Here is an 18,997-nt window from a genome sequence, read left to right on the forward strand (position 1 = left end):
CTGAGCTCTTCAGTAGGAAAATCCTAAGAGTTCTGCCCACGTATCATTAGGTTAACCTTAACTATAAAGCCACACAATTGTATTACAGTCTCCATTCTCAGAAAAGATCTATTTTGGAGTTATGCAAATTTGCATCATTTAGAACAAAAAAAAAAAGTGCCAGGGATATTTCATATATGCAATAATCATTATATTATTAGTCAAAGTTAATGTTACATTTAAAAGAAAAAATAAATAACCATATGTAAACACATACATTAAGGAACCCAAACATCCTGGATTTGCTTATCAACATTACCTGAATTTGTTTATCAACAAGGCACACAAGAAACCATTATCTGGAAGTATACCCAATAACATAAACATATTATGGACCTCTGTTATATTCTGACCAGCAAGCACTTATACGTTTTGCTACCTCCACCCTGCATAAATGCAACCACTATTTTTCCGAGGTTAAACAAAGTACAGCTCTATTGACACAGGCACAACATTTGAAAGGAACCAGAGCTATGGAATATACATGAAACAAGCCATAGCACCTACATATTCTCACCCGCAGTCCTGCGCTGCCCTGTGAATACCCGCTCTCTTAATCTCAAGTGTCACTTAAGTGCCATACCTCCATTTACTCCCCAAAACATAACTCTAAAAAATTCATTGTTTTTGCATCAGATATTTTCCAGAACACGCACAAATGCACAGCCCCAAACTACTTTCCTTTCAGTCTCACCTGGATTTTTCCTTCCCCCAAACTAAATCTTCCTGTCTTCCCTCTTGTCTAAGTTTCTAAATTATTTTCATTCAGATTTCATTAATTTTTGCCATGATGTTACATAAGGAAAAGACCAATTGCAAGAAAATAATGTTGTATGTATTTCACCATATCATAGAGCTGAAAATAATTCCTGTTTTTCCAGTTTCAGAAGGTTACAAGACTTGTCTTCACCCATGATGCCTTCACCCAAACTGTAACCACTTCCCATGTTTTTTGATCAATGTGGAGCCCACACTCTTGTATTTGTAAAATCTTCTTCAGCCTTTGTTCAATTTAAGACAAAAGGAGAATTGAAAGGCTTCTTTAAAACACCCACTGTATACAAATTTCAGAAAGGAACCTACTAGGAACAATGGATATTTTAAGAGAAAGCAGCTCTACATGGCATTGCCTGCAGCAGTCCCTGTCAAAGGAAGAATCCAAACACAGAGCTGAATTTTTATAACCAATACCAAAATGTTGCATCAATAACTTAAATATAAAATCTAGTCTAATTTACAGTTTGAAGTATGTGCATGTTATTGCATTGTAAGATTGTCTGCAGAAATAAACAATGAAAATAGAAAACTCAGAACAAATTATTTGACTAATACTGACTGAAAAGTCAGTACCTGCCTTGCATTCAAACAGTAAATGCTCCAATTCTGTCAGTCAGCCACTGAAGGTGACAGATCATTCACTTCCTGTGTAAAACTCAACTATAACTCAATTACAGAGCCATACCATAACAGACAGATCCATATTTGTGTTTCTTTTCTTATTGATCATGACCTTAACCAAAGCACACTGAAATCAACAGATGTATGCCACATTTTTCCTTAAAGAACAAAGTGTATTGATATCTTAAATACATCCTGATGACACCAATCCAACAGTTTTTCCTATTAAGGACTGCCAATGACTCACCCACGGTATGTGTTGTGTCCCAAAATTCAGGTGGATGTATTCACTGGAATGCATCATTAAATATGCCACTTGTATTAGTCACCTTCTAAAAAAGACTAGCTTTCAACAGTTTCCAATGTTACTTTACTGAATTGCAAGACAAAGACAAGCTTTTTTTAATCTTAGCAGAAACACACAATGTGTTAAATATATCCTTTGCACGAACATGCTAAATTATACAGTTTCGAGAGCACTGTTGTTCATCTTCATGCTGGCTCAAAATTCAAATGCTCTTATTGGAAATTCAGCTTTTTAAAATAAAATTCAGCATTAATATTTTATCAGCATTATTCTACCTATCAACAGCTAAATCCTGCTACATTTTGAGCCCAGTTAAAGCAGCTGATTATAACCAACTGCTAACACAAAGATTTTTATAATGGCAGTTATGCCAACTGCACTTAGACCAAATCCTTTAGGGTTTAGTTTCATAAATTTGTAAAAGAGAAAAACCATTAGAGAAGTCAGTGATTTAAATAAGACCAACATTACTCCCTAATAAAGATATAAAATTAAAGGATAATAGTAACCTCGTGCTGTTTTATGAGGCAATAATCCAGTTACCAATTCAACCTTGTCGTTTATTCCATCAAGAGAACCAGATTAAAAACAGAGGGAGGAAGGGCACTCTTATCCCTATTATATTGCAAGTGTTTCTAGCTGGCTTTAAATATTTTTTAAATTGTTGTTAAAAGTCTTAAATACACAGACAAGCCAGAATAAAGAAAAATGCCTGTTTCTCCTCTTGATACAGTTCTTGCAGATGTGGTTTTAAAACTGATGAAGTGTTTTATGCTCCCAGATAAAAATTTTACTTTTCTAAGAAATGTCTTAATTAGGAGGATTCTTGAGTTTCCTCAACAACAAATGCATTTAAATCTAATTTTTTATTTATTTATTTTTATCTAGGGGAATAAAACACTTCATCAAATTTAAACTGCAACTTCCAGGACTTGACCATGAGAAGAAACATGTGTTTCCTCTCAGAGATACACCCATAAGTTAAAGAAAATAAAAAGCTACTTGAGGATCTGCTGCATTCTACTTTATAAATGACTGAAAGTGTAATACAGCAAGGACCTGATCTTTCCCCTTGTAGTGATTTCTTCAGAAAATTAGGATTCCAACAAATAATCAGGTGACTGATGTAATGTCACTTTCTATGGGATGCCTAATGTGATCTAGTGCCGCAACTTTCACAAGCTCAAGACAGAATGTGAAGCCTGGGGACTCACACATAAAAAACAGCCTTAAAGCACTTGACACTTCTCAAGAGTATTTCAGAGGCTGCTTCAGGCCCTCCAGCCAGCCAGATGGAGAGATGGAACTCCAAGAAGAATCCATCATCTGGAGTTTGACCATCAGCCAAAAAGTTTTCCCCATTTCACTTCAACCCAAAAACTTAGGAAGAAAGCCCTTTCTTTGTCTAGTAGGAATCGGTCTTCTTAAATGAAATTCTGGGTGAGGGAGGATGGTCCTCAGTTTCTACCACAACAATTTTTTGCACATGATAATCCCCTTGTGCACATTGTCAAGTTCTTTTTATTCTGATTTATCTGAAGAACACATATTTTTACTGAGGTTATATCATTTGATGCTCCCTAGTTCTACTGCGGTAATATCATGTAATGCTCTGGCAGTATGGTTCAGAAGTTGTGAGATCTTAGTCAAATTTACTGTATTGTTTTATACATTTTGAAACGTGTTGGCAAGAAGCCTAGTGTATAAAAAGAAAGGATGCTCCTGTGGTTAAAACAATTCACTCAGCCATGAAGAAGAGCTCACTTCTGTCACAGCCACAGGTTGAGAGTCAAAATGTTAAGTGAGAAGGGATCACAAATAGAGCAATTTCTCGTTTTCTAGTGCTCTACTTCAGAAATCTTTAATAGTACTAGTACTTAGTGCTTATAGCTGCAACTGAATGTATGCAGGACATGCAGCAATAAGGTGCCAACTAGTGAGGACAGGCTCCAGAGTTTGAAGTCCCACAGCCTCAGGTAAGTCTCTCTGGGTTTGCACCATTTCTACAGATCATTCAATTAGTGTGAAGCGCATTTGAAGCATTGTGAAAGGTTATAGAAGGCAGATAATGAGAAAATTAATTGCTTTAGAATCAGTGCAATATAATAGTGCATATACATTGCAATCTCACTAAATTAGATTATTTTGTGCTAGTTGTTTTCCAGGAAACTCATTTCTTTGAAGAAACAGGAGAGAGGGTACGTGTAGTAAAAAAAAGGCACTGCTTAACACTCAGTAATTTCTTACATAGAAAAACACCCTTCTAGTTGTCTGCATGCATATCACATCATCTTGTAAAAAAAAATAAAATACGACCTAAATTAAAAGAAAAGTAAACCAAATGCTGATTTATTAGAATTTCAACTTAGCCTGTATCTACAGTACAAAACTGGATTTTGGACAGTAAAAGCATACCACTTTATCAGTCCCTAATACTATCACATTTGAAAAAGAAAGAACCATGCCCCAGATGAGAAAGGAGATTGATGTGCTTTATAATCTAGCTTTCTTCAAAACTCAAGTAAAAATATTAGCAGGCAAATTGATAAGAAAAATGTACTAATTTAACACTTTTAAAATCAGTGTTTACTATAGGCCACCTGATCAGGAGGAGGAAGTTGATGAGGCTTTCTATGGGCAACTGAAAATACTCACAGCCATAGGCCCTGGTTCTTCTGGGGCACTTCAACCACCCTGGTATTTGCTGCAGGGACAACATGGCCTGGCATACACAGTCCAGAAGTTCCTGCAGATTATTGAAGATAACTTTTTGATGCAAGTGATGGAGGATCCAACAAGGAAAGATGTAAAGGTTGGGGGCAGCCTTGGCTATAGCAACCATGAGATGGTGGAATTCAGGATCCTGCCCGGGGGAAGCAAAAGAGTAAGCAGGACTAGAATCCTAAACATCCAGAGAGCTAACTTTGGCCTCTTTAGGGACCTGCTTAGAGGAATGCCATGGGATAAGGTTTTAGAAGAGAAGGCAGTCCAAGAGAGCTGGTCATTAGCACCACTTTCTCCAAGCTCAAGACCAGTGTATGCCCCATGATGAAGAAATGAGGCAAAGGATGCAGGAAACCAGTATGGATAAGCAGGGAGGTCCTAGAAAATCTCCAACTCAAGGAAGAATTTAAGAGATGTGGAAAAAGGGACAGGCTACATTGGAGGACTGTAGGAACATCGTCAGAGTATGCAGAGATGCAACAAGGAAGGCCAAGACCCACTTGGAATTAAGTCTGGCAAAGGACATCAAGGACTACAAGAAGGGCTTCTACAAGTATATCAGCAGCAAAAGGAAGATTAGGGAAAATACAGGGCTGCTGCTAAATCAGATGGGTATCCTGATAATGGAAGACACAGAGAAGGTAGAATTACTGAATGCCTTCTTTGCCTCAGTCTTCGCTGCTGAGGTCAGCCCTCAGGAATCCCAGACCTCTGAGGTAAGAGAAAAAGGTTGGAGAAAGGAAGGCTTCCCCCTGGTAGTAGAGGGTTGGGTTAGAGATCAGCTAGGCAGACTTAACACCCATAAATCTATGGGTCCTGACAGGGTGCACCCATGAGTGGTGAGGGAGCTGGTAGATGATGTTGCTCTGCCGCTCTCCATCATTTTTGAAAAATCATGGAGAAGGGGAGAGGTGCCTGATGACTAACGGAAGGCCAATGTTACTCCCACCTTCAAAAAAGGGCAAGAAGGAAGACCTGGGAAACTACCAGTTAGCCTTACCTTCATCCCTGGAAAGGTGATGGAACAGGTCATTCTGGAAGTCATCAACAAGTGGTCAGCATGGGTTCAGCAAGGGGAAATCATGCTTGACTAATCTGATAGACTTCTGTGATGACATGGTAGGATGGATCAACGAGGGGAGACAGTGGATCTTGTCTACTGTTATCTACCCTGACTTCAGCAAGGCTTTTGACACTGTCTCCCATAACACTTTCATAGGTAAACTCAGATGAAAGGACAAGAGGTGGATCAAGAACTGGCTGAATGGCAGAGTTCAGAGGGTCGTGATGAGCAGAGCAGAATCCTGTTGGAGGCCTGTAGTCAGCAGTGCTCCCCAGGGTTCAATACTGAATCCAATCTTATTCAACTTGTTTGTCAATGACCTGGATGAAGGGATAGAATGCACACTCAGCAAGTTTGTTGATGACACGAAATTGGAAGGAGTGGCTGATACACCTGAAGGCTGTGCTGCCATTCAGTGGGAACTTGATAGGATGGGAAATTGGGCAGAGAAACCTAATGAGGTTCAATAAAGGCAAGTGTAGGGTCCTGCACACCTGGGGAGGAATAACCCCAAGTACCAGTACAGCTGATCTACTAGAGAACAGCTCTGCTGAGGACCTGGGAGTATTGGCGGATTACAAGTTGACCATGAGCCAGCAGTGTGCCCTTGTGGCCAGGAGGGCCAATAGTATCCTCAGGTGCATTAGGAAGAGTGTGGCCAGCAGGTCAAGGGAGGTGATCCTCCCTCTCTACTTGGCCCTAGTGATGCCCCATCTGGAATAGTGTGTCCAGTTCTGGGTTCCTCAGCACAAGAAAGACAAGGAACTACTGAAGAGGGTCCAGAGGAGGGCCACAAAGGTGATTAGGGGTCTAGAGCATCTCTCTTATTAGGAGAGACTAAGGGAGCTAGGACTGTTTACTCTGGGGAAGACTGAGAAGGGGCCTCATCAACGCATATAAATATCTCAAAGGGAGGTGTCAGAAGGACGGTGCCAGACTCTTTTTGGTGGTACCTAGTGACAGGACAAGGAGCAATGGCCATAAACTAAAACACAAGGGGTTATACTTCCACATGAGGAAGAAATTCTTTACCTTGAGGGTGGCAGAACACTGGAACAGGCTGCCAGGGAGGTCATGGAATCTGCCTCTCTGGAGACATTCAAAACCACCTGATGTGTTCCTATGTAACCTGCTCTAGGTGACCCTGTCTTGGCAGGGCGTTGGACTGGATGTCCAGAGGCCCCTTCCAATCCCAATAATTCTGTGAAAATAAACAAAATTATAATCTTAGGGCTTTCTAAAAGCTGGAGATCACTGTCCATGCTTTGGTAAAAAGAGAAGATGTCAGCTTTCTTATGCTGTAAGGCAGAATGAAAACTTGTCTCTCATCATAATCTCAGAAAAGCAATTGCTTGATATATATCAACTTGATATATATCAAGTTCTATATATAGAACTTGATATAGTTCTAATTTTAGAACTAATTTATATGTATTTATGTTAAATAATTTTTAGCTTTGTTTGCTTTGGTGTTTTATCTTATACAAGTGCTATGTTTTCTTGAAAGGAGTGTCAACACTAATAAAAACAATTCTTTAGTAGAAAAGCAGTAAGAAGTATTATTATTTATAGCTAACTTGAAAGGAGAGCAAATGACTAACACATTTTAAATACCATGAACAGTTAAGAAGTCAAACAAAGCCACCCTGACAGTATGACCTAGTCAGAGACAACACCCATCACGCATATACAGTTCTGGGCTCATCTAGATTCCTTTTACCTTCTCCCTCCCCTGAAAAATTACACATCTATAACCAGGACATAATTTTATTATTTCCATTTTCTTTTCTGAGCATGTGAATTCGTGCCAGACATTAAATACAGTAATCAAAATGGACATGATTCATCCCACCAAACGATAATACACTGAAAAGTCCTCAAAATTTACATTAAATAATTGGCTTTCATGCAAGTTGCTTTGTTACACACAGTCTTGCGAATTCTGTATGGTCTTCAGTGAATGTTTGTATAATTGTCAGTTTAGTGTAGTTTGCTTCCTTGAACTGATTTTCCTGGAGAATGGCATTGCTTGTGTGGTATCTGTGGAGATTTTATCCAAGAAAAATTAAGGTGCTACTCCCACTCTGCATCAGACACTTCTAACTTAGAAACAGGTCACACTACCACAAAACCATTTGGTGCCAGTCAAAAGCAGGCATCAAGACAAAAAAGCAGAGCAACGCAGACCATGAGGTCCCTGCAACACGTAGGTATGTAAATCAGGTAAGAAACAGAAAAAGCCTATGACAATCTGCCTGCTGTCCTACTATCATCATACAACAAAACAAGTGGGAAAAGAGCAAAACAGAAAGACTTCCTGGTAAACAACTGCAAGCACTGTATCTCACAGAGTTTAGGTAAAATAACACTTTGGTGCAGCATTCATCTCTTGCGAAACTGAGTAACAACTTTACAGGCACCCAAATATGAGTAAGACTGACTGCCCTACTCTTCCTACCACTTCCATTCCACACCTGTGCAACAAATAAGAAGGATTACTTTCAGAATTTCAGAATATAGAATTATAAACTCAGCAATATCTCCCTTATCCTAACATTGCACAACATATCATAAAATTGTTGAGATTGAAACCAGAGCTGCAAATCCACTGATGCTTGGGGACTTCCCAACTGTGAGGGACCTCTTCACTCATGCTTAGATAAGGCACATAGACCTCTTCTGTCTCATTCCAGATTAATCAATTACCAATTATTCCAGATACAAATAAATAAAACAAATGCTGAGACAGTTTCTGGCCTGGATTTGTACACAAATCTAATCTAGAATCCCACTGTGTTCCCCTGAAAATAAGGAGAAATTGATTTGCAAACAAATTAAACACAGTGTTTTCAAACCCATGAAACCTACATAATCCTTACCAAAATGAAGAATGCTTCCCAGGGGAAAAAACACCAACAAACAAGTAATGCAAAGATGCTACTAGCTGGTCGTTTCAATGCTTTGAACAACTAGATTTTTTAGGGGAAAGGATTTGGGGTTTTACTATGAAGTATATTTTGGTTAATTTCTGAGACAATTTCCTTCCCTTTTGTTGTAGAAAATACCTGTAAACAAACCAAATAAAACACTTCAGTCCTTTATAAAGAAGCCATTGAAAACAGAAAGAAAAAGGCTATACTTGGTTAGCCAGAATATTTAAAGAGACAGTGCAGACTTGAAAATATTATTTCCTCTCCCTCAAAAGCACATCCTCTACGTAAAAGCAAACAGCAGTTTTACAAGGCTGTAAAAAATAACTCAAAGAATCCAAGCACATGATATCACGAAAGCCATGACAGCATGATATCTACACATCCTATTTGTTTTTTCATGCCATAGCTTGAAGAGTGTATTCAACAGTATGAATATGCAGTACGAATATGCTACTGAAGAAGTTCAAATACTTGCTAGGATTCCTAGAAACATCCTGACGAAGGAGGAAGTGTGCAGTCTGCCCATCCTTTTTAGCTGTCAGCGTCATTGCCCAGCAGCTGCCATTCCTGTTACTGCAAGTGTTTCACTTACAGTTCTTTAATGGAACATTTTGAAATGTCAGAAAAAAAATAGAAAAGTAAAGCCACCAAAAAGAAACATGGGTACTTTGGTTATTGTTCGGTAGAAGAAATGCAATGTTTTTCTTAACTAAAGTTGACAATAGCCAACTAAATGTTGCATTTGAGACAGTGTTCCTTTCTCATTCCATGAACAATGGAAAACAAAAAGTGTTAATGCAGAATTGTCCCAGAATACGGAACTCCTGCTGGTGCCAGCACGCAGCTCAGGTGGTTTCTGACAGAACAGAATGACAATTATTACTCATCAAGCCTAACAACGCTGCACCACAGCCATCAAGTTAAACTGAAAGCATCAGAACACAATGAATGAAAAGTAGAAAATTTTCTGTGTATCACCTTTGTCCAGCACAAAGAAAATGCTAAGCTCCATACCAGAAGTGCTGTATAGTCTACATGTTTATGCTGTTGATCCTTACATGAGCTGTCTGCACTCATTGCAGTTCCTGGCTCATCAGCAGTCCCCAAAGGAGATGGAAATGTCATGAAATCCATCGAACAGCTCACCATCCTACAGGAGAGTCTCTTTTACTATGAGCCAGAAGCAAATGTGCCACACAAAGTAATTGTGAAAAACAGGTATTCTCAGATTTTAATTATAACAATTGCTTTGACAATAGATTCCTTACCATATTTTCCTTCCCCCATTTACATATTTACTAGCTATGATCAAACTATGCAACATTCTCCTTTAGTAAACTAAAATTTGTTCATCCCCTGGAAGACACATTTTCCAATTGTTTAATTACTCCTCTGGTCTTATATCTGAAACTTCTCCAGTTTTTCAAGCTTCCTTTCTAAGGCTAAGGAAGGCTTTGCAGTAGTAGCTGCACCCACACTATCCACATAGGTAAAGTAACCTCTCTTACTCTGTAGAGTACTTTGTTTAAATTACTACTCCTTTTTTGCCTATGATACCATCATGATGATTTGCTATGGCCTCCAGCTGTTGGGTTTTTTTAAATAAACTGCTGGCTTGTAGTGAAGCACATACTGTTTGCTTGCTCTCAGTTTGTTCAATGAGCCAGAGTACTCTTAGCAATCTGCTTTCTTCATTATTTACCAATCCCTCAGTCTTTGTAGTAGCAGTACTGTAGGCATTACAGTCTAGCAACAGAAGTACAAGGAAGTTTGTAAGAAGAAAAATCTCTTTTATTAGGTCAGCAATTGTTCTAATCAAGGGTATTACTTCTTGTAGTACTTACTAATCTTTCTGTCACAGGTAAAATAACAACTAGGTTTTGATTTGATGACTAGCCCCTGAAAAAAACTCTTTGTAATAGCATTCTCTTTAAAGACTTGTTAAAAAGTATTTGTGAAATCTATACTTTCATTTGCTGTTTAATCCATTTCACTTATGCCAAGTTGATTTTGTATCCTTCAAGTTTATCAATCAAAAAATCATGTCAACTCAAAACCCTTAGAGAACTTTATTACATCACTACACTTATCTTTGGAAATCAAACTTGTACTCACATCAAAAATAATATCCCTGGTTTGGCACGCTTCAGTGTTCATAAACCCGTGATGCAGTATAGTATGCATATTTCAGTGTTATATGGGAACAACATAAAAAAAGGCATTTGGAACGTGACAGCATGTAAGTTAATACTTTGTGACAGTAGAGGCTAATAAAAAAATACAGATGCCATAAATTAGGCACTTGTCTACAGTGACAGCTAAGTAATGGCCACTTCTGAGAAATTATTACACTTCTTTCCCCAGGAATAGTGGTAAAAGAATACAGCCTGTCACGAGCGCTGCAGCCCTTGGTAGTGACATTCTACCTCTAGTGAGGTTATGCTCCGCCTGTCTCCTGCAAGCCCAGCTTTTGGACAGCAGTGCAAAGATCCGGAAGAGTTCTGTCATCTGGTATCATGTCTGAGCTCCTGCCTTCCTTTGAGAAAATCATAGCTGTCCCCTCCAAAGGCTTCAATACTTTCCCTATTGTTTTAACCTGCACATATATCTGCAAATTATTTGCAGTTATTTCAATTTTAGTTAAAAACCCCAACATCAATAGAACCTTTCGACTGAAGATCAAGGGATCATTTTTGTAGACAATGTTTTTGTTCTTAAAAATTCCGCCTACCCTGCAGACTTGACCCTGCACTTCAGTTAACAGAGGTGGCAGATTAGGTAACGGAGACTGTGCAGCTATTTCTGCAGCACCGCTGCCAGGCTCAGCAGCATGGGTGCTGCCACTCATTCCGACCTTTGCCTCGTTGCCAGCACAGCTGTTTGTGAACCACAGCAAGGAACAGATCCAACCTGAACGAGTGGCCAGCAGAGGCGGGTTAAGGGACTGCTTTAGAAGCACTGCCACCAAATGTAAAACCATAGATTCATACTTTTCTGTCCTCTACCACACAAACCAAATGGAAGTAGAACTTGAGATATGGTTAGTCACACATAAGGTTACTACTGTTGACACTTAAGTGAACCAATACTCCTGGAAAATGAGGTAAAAAAAGAGCAAAATGTTGGACCTCTTCCTACCGACCTTACAATCAAACTGTTGCAGACTTCGTCCCGATTTGACAGCATCTCTGAAGCTGCTATTCTAATCCCGGACTTCATTCATTGCAGATCTAAGCAAGACCTCAAGAAGTTGGACAGTTTCACAACTACCAGGGAACAAACCCTTCCACTTCATTTGTTTTATGACAAAAATTTGACTACTTACCTAGTCCTTGGAGAAATTAGACTATCCTTTAAACAGAAAATTGGAAACCAAGCTGAATCATAGCTAACTAGCTACCAGAAATTACTATGAAACACATCATCTGGCCATTTTAGTTGAAAGACCTCCTATTGCAGATGACTCCCAGACATACTGCTGAACAGTGAGCTCAGGACTTGGTGCTTTGAACGTAAAAATTGCTTCCCTGAACAGGCAATCAACTGAATAAAATTAATATGAACATTACACCAGCTCTTCCTGCCATGACAGATTACAATAAACATAAAAATAGGTGGCTGAGTGGAAAAGTACTTTAATCTTTCCATTTGAAAAACCCACCACAGTCCCAATCTTGCCTTGGGCTAACAGGAAGTTTTATTTTCAAGACCCTTTCCCAGAATATAATTATTGCATTTGTAAAACCTCTATACTATTCAGCCCTATTGGTTCCCAGCTCCCCAGTCCTCTGTGTTAAGACCAGAACAGAAATGTTAGGTTGAGTCTGAGTTGCACTGCTAGAACTTGGCAGAGGAAATGTGCATAATCTCCCTGGGGGGTGCCTGGTTTTGTGAAATCATGTCTATGCTGGGACACTCAGAAGAGCTGGAAGAAAAACCTCACATATAGCATGATGTCAGGATGCTTAAACTGAAGTGTACAGAGGTTGGTTTAGCTGCTCTCTCTTGGGAGTAAGGTGAACTTCATTTTCTGTGATGTTCTGGAAACATACTACAGTAAATAAAAACGAACATCTAGATGGGATTTAATATAGTAAACAGACTTCATGCCTTTCATTGAATATGCTTGGCCTTCACCAAATGCCTCTGAATAAGCACAACTGGAGTATTTATTTCCATGGGCAACAAAGTTGCCTGAAGAGAATTAAAAGAATACAACTAACAATATTTCTAACTGCATAATTTTCAGGAATACAATTACTGTAAAAGGCATCTCTCTGGTCATTTATAAAATGCTACCAAAAAAAAATATTCTTATGCAGGAGTATGAAAATATGCTAAAATGGAAGAAAATAAATATATATTTTGGACATTTATGCTTATTGTTCCTTTGGGTTTTTTTTCCTAAGTATTGCAGGATCACTTCCCTGTGCATGTGATCTCTCACATATAATGTATATTGCAATTCCCCATAAAAAAAATCAGACTGCACTAAAAATAGAGGACTAGATACTCATCTGGCATAATGTGAGACCACTCCAGTAATTTCAGCATTCCTACTCCAATTTGCAACAGCTAAGGATCTGGCACAAAACATCAAGTTAAGTTTCCAATTACCTCAAGCATCAGCATTGATTTCAGTAGTTACATACACATAGTCATAGAGGAGAATTATTTGAAAAATTGCAAATTCTCTATTATTTTTTTACTTTTGTGGTCTAAATCAGACCCTTCAGGTTTAATGTAGATTTTTGTGGTTTAATGATATATGTTTCAAGAGCAGACTAGTTACTTGCTGCATCTACCCAATTAAAAAAAGAAAGGCAGCAGTAATTTTTTACGCTGCTGGGAATGTCAGTTTATACCGGGTCACATCACAAAAGTAACTAATGTTGCCAAAAGATATAGTGTATATTAACTTAAACGCATAACTAAAAAGTTATCACCTATACAAAATCAGTCTTCTCTATGTAGGTTGTCTTGGGAGGTCTTTTTTCCAATTTGCTGCTCCAAATTAGTCAAATTGTATAGACCTGCCACAATATGAGGCAACCGTAAAGACACAGTATTCAGTCAGCCCAGAGAGACTGAGTTCTTCTGAGACAGCACATAAATTACATCCAGCTGAACTGCCCTCCACAGCCCCGCAACATTACTCGCTACACTACTTCTACAGAGGGCCGCTCAGTGAAAAATCACTGAAATAGTATTTATTTATTTAATTAATTCTAGGAAAAGGACACAGATCTCCAAAGGAATTTAGGCACAGAAAACCTTCAAACTCCTCTTTTTCGAATCTATGGTAACTGCAGTCTAACTCAAAGTTTAGTGTCTTGTACCTAAGCCTAACAGCTTAAGACCAAATAAGTCTCCCTAGTGTATGGACCTCCGCAGTTCTGAAGATAATCACTGGTCATTATAATCTTCCCTCGGAGAAGTGGAGAAATTTCAGACATGAAGAAATTTTAAACAAATTGAAACTAATATGCTTAAACTTTAATATTCTTCAGACAACCATTTGCATTTGACATTTTACTCAAAAGTCTGATAACTAGTCTACATACAATCCTGTGACTGAGACGGCCCAGTCAATCATCTCAATATAGGATATATGATCATCCAAGTAATTTTCACTGTTTAACATTACAGCAAAAAGGGAGCCAGGTATTCATTACATTTCTCAGGTTTAGAGACAAAAAGAAGAAACTTCTTTAACATAGTTTTTGCCAAGGTACTGTATTACAGGCATCCCAAAAGCAATCTTTCTAGCAGCATTACAAACTAAAATGTGGACTAAAAATGTGAGTTTTATTGCCTGTTAAAATAAATTTTATTATTTACTTGATATATAAGTACTCTCCTTATCTGAGCTTTTGCACTGCAAAGCACATCCAAGTTTCTTTAACCACTTCTGATTTAATGACAGATTTAATAACACTGCAACACAGAAGTGTGGACTTGGCCAAAAAAAATTATTTCATAAAAATCTGATGTTTATACAGTAACATCTAAAATGTCACCCAACACATACAAGTAAAGCAGAATTTTTTTAATGTATATTATAAACCCTAGGGCTTTGATAGGTAAAACATCTACTGTCTTTAAAAGACTATAAAGATAATTTATTTTTAATAACCATTTTTTATTTAATTTTTAAAAGAGCAGCAGTTTATGCCTTCAGTAGAACCATGCCCTGAAATCTCAGGGGTGATTAAAGGGCCATGCTAAAGCTGAAAGGTTTCGAATATCAAACTATACTATTATGTCAGGGTCAGCAAGATCAATTAGCGCTTTCCAATGACAGAAAAAGGTTAAGTTGAACACACATTTGCGCAATATCTAAATCCAAAAAAGAAAAATCCCACATATTAAGTTTACTTATAAACCTTTCGATCAACGACCGAATATCAAAACTCTTCTTCCACTTGCATACCGTAAATACCATGTTTTTACAAAAAATATCAGAAAGACTGCAGATACATTAGACAGCAGAAATACTACTGGATTGTCAAGTACAAAGAAAAAGCAAAGACATCTGAGTGTTTCTGCTACCAGACGCAGTTTAGCGCTGAACTTCCAAAAAGTTTTAAAAATACTTGATCAACTTGACAGATGTCTGCTAGTCTGATGCCCTTGTGTTTGCATTCCTCCTGCAAACCCTCACAGTACCAAAAATGAATGATAGGGAGCAAATAAACCTATTCCTATGTTCAACAAAAAAACAAATAGAAAACTACCACACAATAAACCCACACCCACCCCTCAAATTAAAAATACTAATCTGTAAATTAACTCATCTTAAATCTGGGAAATACAAGTGCAATTAAAAGCCATCCAGAAACACGCACACCAGGAAGCAAGGGAACTTACATTTCAGTTCTTATTATCACAAGAACACTCACTGGAAATACAGGCATGTTAGAAGTTAATTCAACACCTGTTAATACAAATGTTGCCGTCGTAAACATAGCTTAAACAAAGTACCTGGTTATGATATCAAATAAAGCAAACATAAAATCACAATAAAAATGCAGGAGATTAACAAAAGCTACGGACAAAAGAACACTATGCTGAAATCAGTGATTTAGATTGGAAATGCATTATTTTGAGTAAAAGCAAAGCAAGATTACCTTTCTTCAATGATGTATTTCAAAACGTCTCTTTTTATTTAAGCCCACCTCTCTATTTCTTCAAGGAGTGATTTGAAATATTTACTACCGGACAGTACCTAATTTTAGGTTTTAAGTACTTTAACAGCTCTATGAAATATGATCAGCAGCTGCAATATAGAAGTATGCTGAATAAACTCTCCTTATAAAAAGGGAGACCTGTTTTACCCTGAGTTCATAAACTCCCTACTTTCAAGAAGGAAAAAGATAACAGAGAAAAAAATAATAACTGCGTCCTAGAACACTTCACAGAAATTCTAGGAATTTCCTTCTTCTTTCTGTATTAACTTTTGTACTTAAAAGGAAAAAGCAGTTTAAATTTTAAAACTGAAGGATTGCACAGGACATCGTGCAATGCCACCAGTACATCAAGGAAACAGACTGGTACCTTTCCCACACCAAATGCCAGTGTTTAACATTAATTCTAGGACTGGAAGGCAAAAGTTGCATAAAGTTTAAAGTGTTAAACTGTAACGCTTGCATCAGATGCTAAAAATATGCCACAGGATACTATCTATAGCTGTATTTCTAGTTACCTTGTTTGAAATATTTTAACTGGAAAACCACCGTTGTCCTATTCATTACATTGCTTGTTTAGAATTTATTTATTCCATTAGCATTATCCATACAGAATAAATTTCTATTGGAAAGTGTTGTGAAGCCATTAATAAATACAAATCCAGCAAGAGTAACTGTCAACCAAATTTATTATCAGTACAATCATATACACGTAACAATTAATAACAGCATACAAATTATCTGAACAAAGATACATAAAATATCAGCCAACAAACTCCTCTTTCATTTCTATTAGATTTGATTGAAGAACATCTGGTAACATAAATACCAGAACTTTCAAAAGAAAGCAAGAAGAGCTGTTTCGGTCATAGCTCAGCTAATGTTAGATGTCAGATACAGAGGAAGAATCACAGGGAAGACAGCGAAATGTCAGTTTGTATTTCCACTTTACTCATAGTATGATACATACTGCAGGTATGCAAGCATTTGTTATTTAGCAGCATTTTCAGAAATACAAGGAGGAAAAGTCAAACCCACAGCAATTTCACGAAAGTTTTCTTTTGAGCGTTACGGAAACGAAACAAAGATATAGCTTGAGCTTTAATAGAAAGGGCATGCTTCAAACAACAAACTCCGAGGTCAGACCAAAAAATATATTTACCATACAGGGGAGATGCCTGCTTTGTATAATTCACTCTAAATCTAAACTGTTGATTAGTTTATCTTAGATACACTTTCTAGTCTACGCATGTGAAACACGTAAAACAAAGCCCAGAAAACCGTAAATACTGTTTCCTTACTGTTCTAGCATGACTTCACGCTTAAACTCGAACCGGCCAAGGCGCTCCCTTGTCTCGTACAGCTTGCCCCTCAGGATTTTTCTGAGTACCAGCTATTTCACACTCCCACGCGCGACTTCAGCGTGTCCCTCCGACTTCAGCGTGTCCCTCCGTGTGCTCGGCTGCAAGCCCTGCCCGCGGGTCCCGGGCCGGCAGCACCGCGCCCGCTTGGCTCCGAGCGGCGGTTTCATAAATGTAAATGAAACTTTAGATGCCAACTACCGATTGGCAGCAGCGCTGCCGTGGAATCCCGCTCTCCCTTCTCGGAGGAAGGCGCCGCGGGGCTGCTACCCCGCGGGTGGGTGCCGAGCACAGCCCCGGGGCACCCCTGCGCCCGGGAACGGCGCGGAGCCCCCGCGGCTCGAGGAGAACCGCAGCCGAAGCCGTGTGAAACCCAGCTGGCGGTTCTCCGCGGGTATCTGATTTTGGAAGTGTCTGTAGTGACAGCAGGAGAAGGAAATTAATGGCTATGAGCCCACTGGGTTTGAACACGGAGAATCCTGTTACCTCCTCGCGGATCAAGTATGCGCGCACACCCGCAAACACACAAGGCTTCCCCACGTGGAAACGCTTTCTGACCAAACACAAGACCCCGCATCGCCGGTGGGAAGGGCAGCGGGACCCCCGCGCCGGGGCTTCCCCACGGCCCACCCCTCCGGCGCAGCGGGGACCCGCGGCGGGACGACCCGAAAACGCTCCGGTTTGTCCTTTAAAACCACAAGAAAAACAAGCCGGGGCGGGGGAGGGGAAGGGCAGGAGACATCCCTCAGGGAAAGGAAACGCAGAGGAACAAAAACAACGGGCAACTGTGTCCACGCTCCCCTCGGACACTGGGAAAAGTGGCTGCCAGAGCCACCGCGGCGGCTGCCGGCCAGGAGGCAGCGGGAGGCAGCCTTGCCCCATCCGCCGGCACCCAGAGGCAGGCGGGCAGTGACGACCCCCGAACGCTGCCGGCAGCTGGGGCAGCGCGGGGCCGAGGGCGGGCGGCAGAACCGACGGCTCCTCTGCCGCCGCCGCCGCCGCCAGTGCCTGCGGCTCCCGGCCAGGCTGTGTCGCCCCCGCGCTGCCCAGACCCTGGCTAGAAGGAACGGGGATTTCGGGAAGGGGCTCGCTACCATCCCTGCGTGTTTTCATGTCGCTCTGGCCGGAGGGGGTCCCCGCCGCCAGAAATATTGTTTCCTCCCAGCCTCCGGTCAAGCCGCCGCCGGCCCCGACCCTCGCAGGCCGACCTGCCCCCCGCCTCCCCCAGGCGGGCCGGCAGCCCCCAGCTGCTGGCGAGGCGCAGCCCGGGCCCCCCGTTTCCGCCGTCACGGGGGTGGGCGGGAGGGTCAAGCGGGAAACAATGCGACGGCAGCCGTGACGGCTTGCGGCTGTCTTCGGGCTTACCCCGGCAGCACCGGTAACAGCTAGCCGAAGAAAGGTGAGGTTAAAAACCGCGGGGACTGTCACCTGGAGAGAGGCAGAAAATCCGGCTGGGCGTGGAAAAAGTCACCGAGTTCGCACCGGAGACCAGTCTGGTTTTTTGCAACTAAACTCGCTTGGGGCCGGGGGTGAAAGCTCGTCTCTACCCCTCCGTTGTTCCTTCCCATCACGTTGTTTTACAGTAACTTTGTTGTTGTTGTCATCGGACCAACACGAAAAGATGCTAAATAAACGCTAAATACTAACACATGCACACAGACGCCTCCACGGACACATGCACATGCGACAGGGAACCGGTTTCCTCCACCTCCGAGCAGAAGAGGTGGGGGGGAGACACGGGGACGGCGAAGTCAGAAACACTCACCTTCTCGCTGCCGGGATATGCCGCTACCTTTATTTTAGGGCCGCTCCTTACGTATTTATTCTCGTACCTTCTCCGAGCCGAGGCTCCCCTTTTGCACTGTTCCTCTGGCAAAAACAGAACATCCCCTCTACAAGTTCCCCCCCCCCCCTCCGTTTTCTTCACACACAAATAAAGCGCAACTCGGAGCAAAACGGGAGGGGAAATTGGGGGGGAGGGAGGG

The 18,997-nt window shown here is 40.5% G+C and overlaps 1 protein-coding gene across 3 annotated transcripts in view; it reads right to left on the reverse strand.

Annotated features, from left to right (window-relative positions):
- EYA4 (EYA transcriptional coactivator and phosphatase 4) overlaps window positions 1–17,076 on the reverse strand; it is a 151,533-nt gene extending 134,457 nt beyond the window's left edge. For all 3 annotated transcript variants that reach the window (XR_004356066.1, XR_004356065.1, XM_032683021.1), the window contains exon 1: window positions 16,953–17,076. The gene's annotated coding sequence lies outside the window, so the exon portion shown is untranslated. The remainder of the gene's footprint in view (window positions 1–16,952) is intronic.
- Window positions 17,077–18,997: the final 1,921 nt, after the last annotated feature.

This window comes from Chiroxiphia lanceolata, chromosome 3, assembly GCF_009829145.1.
Source record: "Chiroxiphia lanceolata isolate bChiLan1 chromosome 3, bChiLan1.pri, whole genome shotgun sequence".
In the NCBI taxonomy this organism is placed as follows: domain Eukaryota; kingdom Metazoa; phylum Chordata; class Aves; order Passeriformes; family Pipridae; genus Chiroxiphia; species Chiroxiphia lanceolata.